The sequence below is a fragment of the Pangasianodon hypophthalmus genome, chromosome 23, assembly GCF_027358585.1.
Source record: "Pangasianodon hypophthalmus isolate fPanHyp1 chromosome 23, fPanHyp1.pri, whole genome shotgun sequence".
Classification (NCBI taxonomy): Eukaryota; Metazoa; Chordata; class Actinopteri; order Siluriformes; family Pangasiidae; genus Pangasianodon; species Pangasianodon hypophthalmus.
In genome coordinates, this window is record NC_069732.1 from 20,234,943 (window position 1) to 20,246,090 (window position 11,148).

General features: G+C 42.9%; 1 pseudogene; it reads right to left on the minus strand.

The window, feature by feature from the left end:
• Positions 1-8,933: 8,933 nt before the first annotated feature.
• Positions 8,934-10,514, minus strand: LOC113524459 (uncharacterized; annotated as a pseudogene).
• Positions 10,515-11,148: the final 634 nt, after the last annotated feature.

The window sequence follows — 11,148 nt, forward strand, 5'->3', positions numbered from 1 at the left end:
GCTTTCAAAAGAAAAACAAACAAATAAGAGGGATAGCTTGTTAAAAATTCCTGATAATAAGCAAATCAATGGCCTTGCAGGACATTTACCAAACACATTTGCGCAAGGCCATAGTATCATTATGGACTGCGCTCACCCTGCTCATTACTTGTTTGTGACGCTGCCTTCTGGCCGATGCTTCCATTGCTTACAACCAGACTGAAGAACAGTTTTCCTCTTCAAGCCATCAGTCTACTTAAAAGCCAGTAGTCCTTCATTTAGCACTGTGACCCTTTATTACAGCATTTATTTATTATTTCAAAGACCAGAGTACCCAGTGCAAATGACGAATAAAACTGCAAATGACAAATAAATGACTCTTGACACAGCTGTACACATGTCCAGTGATAAATCCCATGCATTCCAAGTTGATTGATTCATGCATGACCATCCTCATTTACATAAATAAATGCCCCCAAATTGCTTTATATGGTGTAACTAAGATATATAAGGTTATCTGCTTTCAATATGTCTCTCCCACTCGCCAGAACCTCCACTCTATCACCCCTTCCTCTGTATCTTCCTTCACCCTACCATCCCTTCCAGACCCTGACTCCTTTTTCTTGCTACCATTGGAATTAGCCACCAACATTTTCCTCTCCTTACTATCCTCATCCATGGATCTCCTCTGCTCTTTATCTTCTAAACCCAGGAAGAATTTCTATCTTGTTCCTTGGCTATCGGATTTGTTGCACAGCAATCAGAGAGAATTAATTAACAGCAGAGAGAAAGTGGAAAAATCATAACTCATCATGAGTCTTGTCTCTTACCACACTCTCCTGTCCAAATTATCATCTGACTTCTGTTAAGACTGCATTCTACAAGGAAGAGCTGGAACCTTCTGCACAAGATCATCGCAAGCTCCACAACATATTTTCTTCCTTACTTAACCTGCCAGCTCATCCTCCATCCTCCTTGACCGCTGATGACTTTGCCACCTTTTATGATCAAAGATTGAAAAAAATCTGCCAGACCTTGACTCCTACCCCAATTCTTACACTACACATTCAGGATTCCCCTTCTCTTTCACTGGCTCATTTCTCTAATCTAGCAACAGAAGAGATCCTGTATATCATCTTGTCCAGCAATTCTACCACCTGTGCATTGGATCCAATCCCTTCCACAGTGCTCCAGAACATCTCACAAGACCTCCTCCCCATCATCACTACTATCATTAATGGCTCCATAACATCTGGTTATGTAGCAATTGCATTCAAGAGAGCAAGGTTTAGTCCCATCCTGAAGAAACCCGCTCTGGATCCCTCGGACATCAGCAACTACTGACCGGTATCACTCTCTTTTCTTTCTAAAATCCTCAAATGCACCTGTGGCGCTTTTATTGTATTGTGAACACAAACACACACAAGGCTCTGTGCTGCCCAACTCTCTCTGTCATGGCTTTTGTCTCTCCCCACTATATACTTGCTGCCAGTCACTGAAACACAGAACAATCATTAGCCAAATTCTGGACAGGCATGTGACCACTCCCTTTCTCTGGCTCCGCCCTCCATTGACAAACTGGTGCTCCACCACGCCCCCGCTTCCACATATCCCCACTGCCCGACTCAGGCCATGGAGCCATCCGGCCCACTGCTGATTCCTCCCCTTGCCCCTCTGCACCACTGGCCTGTGGACCACCTCAAACTTAAATGGCTGAAGTGCCAGATATCAATGAGTGATCCTTCAATATGGCATCCATGTTGGTATCCTGGTGGAGCCACTGTAGCGGGGCATGGTCTGAACAAAGGGTGAAGCATCATATCAGAGGGTGAGGACCACCCATTTGATGGCCAGATACTCTTTCTCAATCGTGCAGTACTTATTCTCTCACACCGAGAGCTTGCGGCTGATGTACAGCATGGAGCTCTCCTCCCCCTCCACCACCTGGTACAACATGGCCCCAACCATTTGTCCAATGCAGCCGTCTGTAAAATAAAACAGAGAAAGAAGTCAGGAGAATGTAAGGGTGGCCCCCCACAGAGTGCAACTTTTACCTGAATAAAAGCCTGTTGGCATGGCTCACCCAAGTCCATTGCCACTATCCATTCGCCTGACCTCATAGTTGACTTCTCCGACTCGCCGTGTGACCTCAAAGGCTCCTTGCCTCTTTGTGAGTAATTTAGAGCTTGATGCGGGCAGTACAATGAGCACTTTATGTCCCGGTGCAAATTTGTGTAGCCAAGTACCTTGTTATACAGCCGGAATTGACTTTCTTGTGCCCGTAGCAAATTCTGCTATGTTAACTGTGTGGAGTGTGTGGAGTTTTGCTTGCAGGTCAAGAACGTATTGAATTTCGTGTTTGCTTCTAGAAGGTCCCTCCTCCCAATTTTCTCTAATGACGTCTAAGATGCCACAAGGCTTGCACCCTTACAATAAGGAGGAAAACCCCATGGAGGCTTACAGGACATCTCGTACTGCAAATAACAAGGGCTTGAGCCACTAATCCCAATTCTATGCATCATCATGAACAAACTTAGGAATCATATTTTTAAGTGTTGGATGAAACCATTTGACCAACCCATCCATCTGAAGATGGTAAACACTGGTGCAAATCGATTTAATCCCCAATAATTTGTACAGTTTGCAAAGTGCCCATGACATAAATGCCCAGATCAATCAGGATCTCTTTCAGGACCACGACTCAGGAGATAACACTGAAGAGTGCCTCCGGAATGCTGCATGCTGTCATGTTGAGCAGGGGCAGTGCTTCCAGATATCGCATTGCATAATCCACCAGGACTAACACAAAGCGAAATCCTCTCATGCACCGTTCTAATGGCCTGAAGAGGTCCATGACAATTCTTTCAAAGGAAGCCCCGATTAATGGAAGGGGGCGGAATGACGCTTTTGGGGTCGCCAGCAGATTCACCAACTGACATTCGCTACATGCGGCATACTACCTGTGAACATTGCCACGAATATCCAGCCAATACAAACAGGCCATTGACTGTTGAATGTTTTATCTTGGCCTAAATGCCCAGCCATGGGATTATGATGAGCTGCGTAGAACAGAATCTCCCTATGGCTTTTTGAGACCAAGGACTGCGTCATCTCCTCTTTAGTCTTAGTGTCCTGCATCACTGGATATAATCTATCCTTAAAAATTAAAAAATATAGGGGTGGGATAGCACAACATTAGCTGAATTTGATCTGACCATTGATTACTCTCACTTGGTCAAAGGTGTGCCTCAGGAATTTAATGCTGACTGGCACCAGCGGATATTTGTGAACCTCCCCGTGTGCAAAGCCTCACCTTCACCAGACATGTATTTCCCAATGACTCAACTTGAACCAGGCATTGGTGAATTAAGGTTTGGTTACAGCCTGAATCCACCAATGCATGGTATGTAACCCCTTGGACACTCACTTATATGCGGTACATCCTGGCTCAATTGGGGCAACTTGTGGTATGTCTGGGATCTGGACCAAATCCTCGCACCTCTATCGCTTGGCATTGGTCCTGGAAATGCCCGGGCTCCCTGAAACACCAGTACACTGGCCCCGGAGTCACCCACCTGAGGGGAAGAGGAGATAAACACAGGGCAGAGGGAGGGGGAGGGAAAGCTTGGGTCCCGGGAACTGGTTTCGAGAGAAATGGCCCCTGTTTCCATGGTGCAAGGACAGGGGGAAAGCAGGGAGAAGGAGAGGAAATACAAGAAAGAGAGAGAGATAGCGACGCCGGACGGTGGCACTGGACCCATTCCGCCATCCTCTCCCGTAGTCGGGTGGCAAACTGCTCCGGCACCATCAGGTCGACTACTTCTATGGTGTCACACTTCCCTGCCAGCAGCTACCTTTGACAGGTGTCTCGGAGCTGCTGTGTGAATGAGAACAGGCATCCGATCTCGCTGAGTGTCATGTTGAGGCTGGTGGAGGCCGGCGAGGGATTAATGTTCTCGGCTAAGGATGAGGTGGTGGATCTTCCTCACTCCTGGGTTTCGGCACCAGTGTGACACTTTCCCTGGGTTGGGTTAGGAATGAGAAACAACTCAAACATCTCTTTATTAATGCTTTTCAGCGCTTTTATTGTATTGTGCACACATAAACACACACATGCACACACAAGGCTCTGTGCTGCTCAGCTCTCTCCTTCCTACCTGGAAGGTCAGTCATATCAGGTGACATGCACTTCTGATTCACACAGACTCTCCACTGGTGCCCACAAGGCTCGGTATTTGGTCCTCTTCTGTTCTCCCTCTATACTCGATCTCTTGGTGAGGTCATATCCTCACATGGGTTTTCATACCACTGCTATGCAGATGACACTCAACTTATCCTCTCCTTCCCTCCCTCAGACACTCATGTTTCTGCTCAGATCTCAGCATACATGTCATCATGGATGCAGCTCATCAGCAGAAACTTAATCCCAGCAAAACTGCTGTTCATCCCAGGTGATTCATCCGAAAGATTCATCAGAAAGATTCATCCATTTCTATCCACACAGGCCACAGATGCTTGTTCAGTTCCTTGTCATTTTGAGACTGGACTACTGAAACAGTCAGTTCTGCCTCTGAGCACCATTCAACCTCTGCATCTGATCCAGAATGCAGCTGTACAACTGGTTTTCAATCGCAATACAAATAGCTCAGAATGAGAATAACTGACAAACTGAAGGGTTTTCCAATGTCAGTGTGAGTCCTTTATTTAGATGATTGATTTAAATGTGTGTAAACAGGAAATGGAATTCAGAATTCAGCTGTCAACTCTGACAGGCAATGCATTTTTAGGCACAGTTCATCAAACCCACGAAAAAGCATGAAAGACTCTATTTTCTTTATCCTTACGACCTTAAGGGTGAAAGACTCAAAGATCCCAATGAAGAAAGCTCCCTTGGCCCAATCTAGAATGATCTTCTTGCCATGAAAGACCATTCCCAGAGTTTCTCTGGAGAGTGACAGCTATTGGACACTCTTTGTTTGGGCCAACCTCTTGAGTAAATACTTTACACTACTAATTCGTCCTGAGGTTGAAAAAGGTCCTTTCCTTTGGAGCTCATCTCTTTTTCCAGCTCTTTCTTCACTCTGTATCTCTGAATGATCAGTAGATCAATGGGAAACACTTTAGTTAAGGAACACATATGAGAAGTTAATTGGGGTCTTGTTATTTGTTCAGGAAAGTCCAAATTAGACTTGCAAATGGTTTATTCACTATGAATCAAATGTTATTTATAAACATTTTTATTGGTTAATAATTGGGGATCTGTTATGTAAAAATGAGTAATAAATGCATTATTGGTTTTGCTATCAATTTGTTAATACCTAGTTATGTAAATTGTGTAAATGAATGGATGCATTAATAATCTAAATTCACTTCTTATTAGTGTATAATTGATAACGTTATACCTGGAAGTTCTAGGTAGTGTCAAGTGACCTGCAATTTATCAGTTTAAGAGCCTATACAAGTTGAATAAGTCACTAATACTACAATATGTGTTCTATATTCTAAAGTAGACTTACTTATCACTAATTAGAAGCTAAAAAACACTAAAAAAAAGTTTTTAAGATATCTATTTGCATCCCATATTATAAAGTTAAAATCATTTCATGTCTTTTTGGTAGCGAAAAAAAATTTGAACACCAGTAGGCTAATATATGTTGCATCTACAAAGCAGAGACTACTAAAACTGAAAATAACAACTGTCCAATCTCTGATGAAAAACAATACCATGCCAACTTTATAGTGAGTAAACCATTTACTTGTGTCTGATTTTAGCTTTATTTAGCAAAAAGCAAGAAAGTGTAACAAATCAATGTAATGATCTGCTAGGCGCACATGCTCAGCAGGACAGGATGCATGTTTCCTAATGTATGCATACACTGACACTATTGACCTCTTATAAAGTTGAAGTCAGAAGTTTACATACACTTAGGTTGATGTCATTAAAACCCATTTTTTAACCACTCCACAGATTTCATATTAGCAATCTATAGTTTTTGCAAGTCTTTTAGGACATATACTTTGTGCATGACATGAGTCATTTTTCCAACAATTGTTTACAGACAGACTGTTTCACTTTTATATAACTTTGACTATATCACAATATCCAGTGGGTCAGAAGTTTACATACACTATATTAACTGCGCCTTTAAACAGCTCGGAAAATTCCAGAAAATTATGTCAAGCCTTTGGGCAATTAGCCAATATGCTGATAGGCTAATTGGCTAACTGGAGTCAACTGGGGATGTATATGTGAATGTATTTTAAGGCCTACCTTCAAACTCAGCGCTTCTTTGCTTGACATCATGGGAAAATCAAAAGGAAAAAAGCCAATAACTCATAAAAAAAACTGTGGACCTCCAAAAGTCTGGTTTATCCTTCATAGCAATTTCCAAATGCCTGTAGGTACCACGTTCATCTGTACAAACAATATTACGCAAGTATAAACACCATGGGACCACGCAGCCATCATACAGCTCAGGAAGGAGACATATTCTATTTCCTAGACATGAATGTAGTTTGGAACAAAAAGTGCAAATCGATCGCATAACAACAAAGGACTTTGTGAAGATGCTGGAGAAAACAGCTAGACAAGTGTCTGTATCCACTGTAAAACAAGCCCTCTTTTGACGTAACCTGAAAAGCTGCTAAGCAATGAAGAAACAACTGCTCCAAAACCACCATAAAAAAAGCCATACTACAGTTTGCACGTGCACATGGGGACAAATATTTTACTTTTTGGAGAAATGTCCTCAGGTCTGATTAAACAAAATTTGAACTGTTTGACCATAATGACCGTTGTTATGTTTGGAGAAAAAAGGGTGAGAACACCATCCCAACCGTGAAGCATGGGAGTCGCAGCGTCATGCTGTGGGGGTGCTTTGCTGCAGAAGTGACTGATGCATTTCACAAAATAGATCATCATCAGGAAGGAAATTTATATTGAAGCAAAGTCTCAAGACATCAACCAGGGAGTTAATGGGTCTTCCAAATGGACAATGACCCCAAGCATACCTCCAAAGTTGTCACAAAATGGCTTAAGGACAACAAAGTCAAGGTATTGGAGTGGCCATCATAAAGCCCTGACCTCAATCCGATAGATACATTTATTTGGCTAAGGTGTATGTAAACTTCTGTCTTCAGCTGTACCTTCTTATGTGGTTATATATGGCAAACGAATAAAAAAATCCATCCATCATCACTAATGGAAAGGTTTTTCCTGCTTTATCCTGGTTACGCTCACAGTGAATCTGGAGGCTGTCCCAGGAATCCCGGGCGTGAGGGGTGAATACACCCCGGATGGGACACCAGTTTTCTTCCACCCTCTGTGGCCTTACTGCTAGAAGTCCTGCCCTGCCTCCTTGTTTTCAACTTCTGTGTGTTTCACAATTCACACTGGAATCGCCTCTTTAGAGCTGTGCTGCACTTTTACTGTCTCTATCTCTCTTGTTCACTTTCAAAATATGAACTCAAAATCATATGAAGTTCTAATAACAATTCAGCCAATATTAATAAAACTTAACAGGTTCCACCCACCTCCAACAGGTCACATTCTAGTAACAAAATATGAACTGCCAGACAGATGATAATTACCTTTAACATCTGAAATGTGGTTAATTTAAGAGATAAAATATGATAACTGTACTGCATCATTGTCAGGTCCACACAATTCACAAACCTCAATTCCCAGAACACACAGTGGCCTACAAACATGGCCACCTCAGACTATGCATATAAGAATCCACTACCGCTAACCCGCTCCCAATCTCCAGAATTCTGATCACACACACATAAGAGACTCTCATTCACTGAAGGTTTGTGAAGTAAATGCTCAGTTTATCCTAGCGCTTCTGACTTTACCAAGCCTTTTGTACTGTGTTGAAGATCCTGGTTTTTGATTCTTTGCCTGTTTTTTGACTCTCATGTTTAGCTTTGCCTAGTTTACTCTGTTTGCTGACCCTCGCCTGACCCTCGCCTGTTTTTTGACATTGACACTGCTTCATGTTTTCATTGTCTGCATTGTTCTCATTAAAATAACCTGAACTGCAACTGCTTCACTCAGCCCCAAATTTCTGACAATCATAAAAATGCTAAATTAACATATCTCTCATCTCAACTTCAAAGATAAGTTTGCACCTGCACAGAGGTTTGTTAAAGCAGTGATTCATAATTCCAAACAAAATGTGGTGCTTTTACACACAGAGGCTTGCAAAAGTATTTTGACAGATGTTTGTTCAAAACGGGTTTCAAAGCACCATGTGTGGTGCAATCCTAACACAGGCCATACTTCAATAACATCATCAGTACAGTGAAATATTGTGGGGGCAGTATTATACTTGGGGGACGCTTTTCATCCTCATAGCTTCTTGTCAAAATTGAAGGGCGAACTGGATGGTGCAAATACAGGGGGATATTACAAAAGAACCTGCTTCAGTCTGCTAAAAAACTAAAGCTTGGGAGAATTTTCACATTTCAGTAGGACAGTGCAACTTAGGAGTGGTTAAAATAAAAAAGGTGAATGTTCTACAGTGGCTGGGCCAAAGTGCAGATCTGAATCCCACTGAGAATCTGAATTACTTTAAGAGTATATTGGTTTACAATAAAAAATATTGGCTGGAACAATCTGGTAAGTGTGACCAGAGGAGTCTGATGACATTTAAGAGAGTTGAATACTTTTGCAAGGAACTGTATATTCATGATATTATGTCTCAGCAAAAATCTTACTATACACCCAACAATTTCCATTTAGTTTACAACTTTAATATAAACCTAACCTACAATAATTCTCTCTCTCTCTCTCTCTCTCTCTGTCTACATATGCTACTCCTGAGATACCAGTGATGCTGACCCCTTCTGCTCTCCGGACCTGCCTGATCCATACTGATGCCCTACTTCTGGTTGGAGTTCTCATTGGTTGGAGATCGCTTACTGCTACTGGGGGTGATTACTTACTGCTTTTACTTAAAGCTCATCAGTGCCCAGGTGATGAGCTATTCCAGCCCTTGTAGCAGCCATCTGCATCCAGGGACTGATGTTGTTGACACTGTTAAATCATCCATAAATACTCTTATCGGGGGTGGCTGTGTACCCGACTTTGACTTGGGGCCTCTGCATCCCACTTCTGCTGACTTGGCCATCATGTTCATCGCTAGTGCAAACAGGACTACTGAGATCGTATACCCTGTAATAATGCCCTCCTCCGGTCAATGCCATGCTGATGTTAAAGAGCCTGAAGATAGTATCAAACTGAACTCATTATAGTAGTCCAGGATCAAGTTCTGAATCTTTTCTAGGCCTACCTTTGTAGGGCATTTTCCACCAGCTTGTGTGGAATAGATCCATAGGCATTGGCTAGGTCTAGCCAGAGGACTGCCAAAACTCCTCTGCTTTCCCATGCCTCTCAGATCAGCTGGGTAACTATGCCTGTGTGTTCAATACAGCCTGGTACACCTGGAACTCCCTCCATCTGCACAGTGTTATCTATATACACATTTCTCAAGAGACAATCTGTCAAGCGGTGGGCCACAATCTTAAAGAAGATTTTCCCTTCTATGCTGAGCAGTAAGATGATGCGAAACTGCTTGATGTTACTTGAGTTTTCCTCCTTGGGACTCCACACCCCCTCAGCAAACCTCCATTGAATGGCCACCTTCCCTCTCCTCCAGATCACCTTCAAGATTTTCCACAGCCACACCAGGAGCTTTGGGAGCAAGCTTGTTTGTACACCTTGTAAAGACCTCTGCTGGGGCCAGAGGTAGAACTAGATCTTGCGTCCTTGACTACTTCCTTGACCTCCTTGATGGTTGGTTATGCGGTGTTAAACTCTGGTCTTAGGCTGTGGTGGGTATATAAGTGTTGCACAGGGCCCCAGGTCTTGATCTCTCAAACTGTCACCACAGGTTTTTCTGAGGTGCTGATTGATTGAGGTGGCCACAACACTTTTGTCAAAGTAATATCTTGGTGAAACCAAAGGGGTTAGTTATAAACGCACTGCGCCTTCTGGCCTTCTCTCTCCCCTTTCTCCTGTGCCATTCTGCTGGTCCAAGAGTAATGAGCCTTTTCCTGATGATGTCTCTAAGCTTTGCAAGTGCAGACTTTTCTTCCCCTTTTGTTGCCTTATACTAGCGCCTTAGTGCTTTAAGATCTTGTCTAAGCTGTGATATCTTAACCTCCCATCGAATCAGTTTTCCAGGCATCTTTGCTCTGTGCTGTACTTTCACACTGAACCTTTCTGAGTCTATGCTCATGATGAGGGTACACATGTTCTGACGTCTCTGTCCAGCATTGACTTTTGACATTGCTTCCAGAATAGCGCTTACATCCTCATCGAACTGGCTCCACTCCTTTTTCCTGTTAGCGGCTGGCCACTGCACCTGGCGATGATCTGATTTCCTGCTCTGGGGTGGGGCTTGTGGTGCTTGGAGGTTCAGGGCTCTGTGGGGAGAGTCCAGGCCTAGTTCCTCCTCCGTCTCACTAGGAGCTGCTATAAGTGCTGCTCCTAAGCATTGCATCACTTGCTCTTTCCTTAAGCAAGCCATCTTGGTCTGGTGGATCTTCAGACCCCTCAGGTTCTGGCAAAACTATCCCAGGAGGCAGAATGCAACAACGGAATTGAGGGTTCAGTATGAGAAGAGCTTACTTTGGGTCTCAAATTAGAAATTTTGTCAATAAAAAAATCTCAAGAAGCTTTCACATCAGAAGCAGCAGAGATCATATTAACTGGAGGATTTACAACAGAATTAATAACTGAAAATAAAACCTTAGGTCTAGAATGATTATTCATGATTAGGTTAGAAAAATATATAGCTTTGGCAGACCTAACAGCACTCCGATAAACTGTCTTTAAACAACTGGAATGAAATATGTAATTTGTCCTTCTTCCATTTATGCTCGGCCTTTCTACAAGCTTGTCTTAAAAGTCGAATATCAGAAATGAGCCACGGTTCAGATTTAGGTTTGGGCTTATAAAGCTTGAGTGGAGCGGTGACATTTAGGACAGGCAGAGTTTAATAGACAAAGATGTGGGTCAGCATCCAAGTCAGGTAACGATGAATCCAAGAGCAAATGTGAACAGGATTCCATGAAGTACTGATGAAAATTTGAGCCAAACTGAGGAGAATAGGACCGAGCCAATGTTATATCTTTTGTAGTGAAATGAGAAAGATGAGAGAG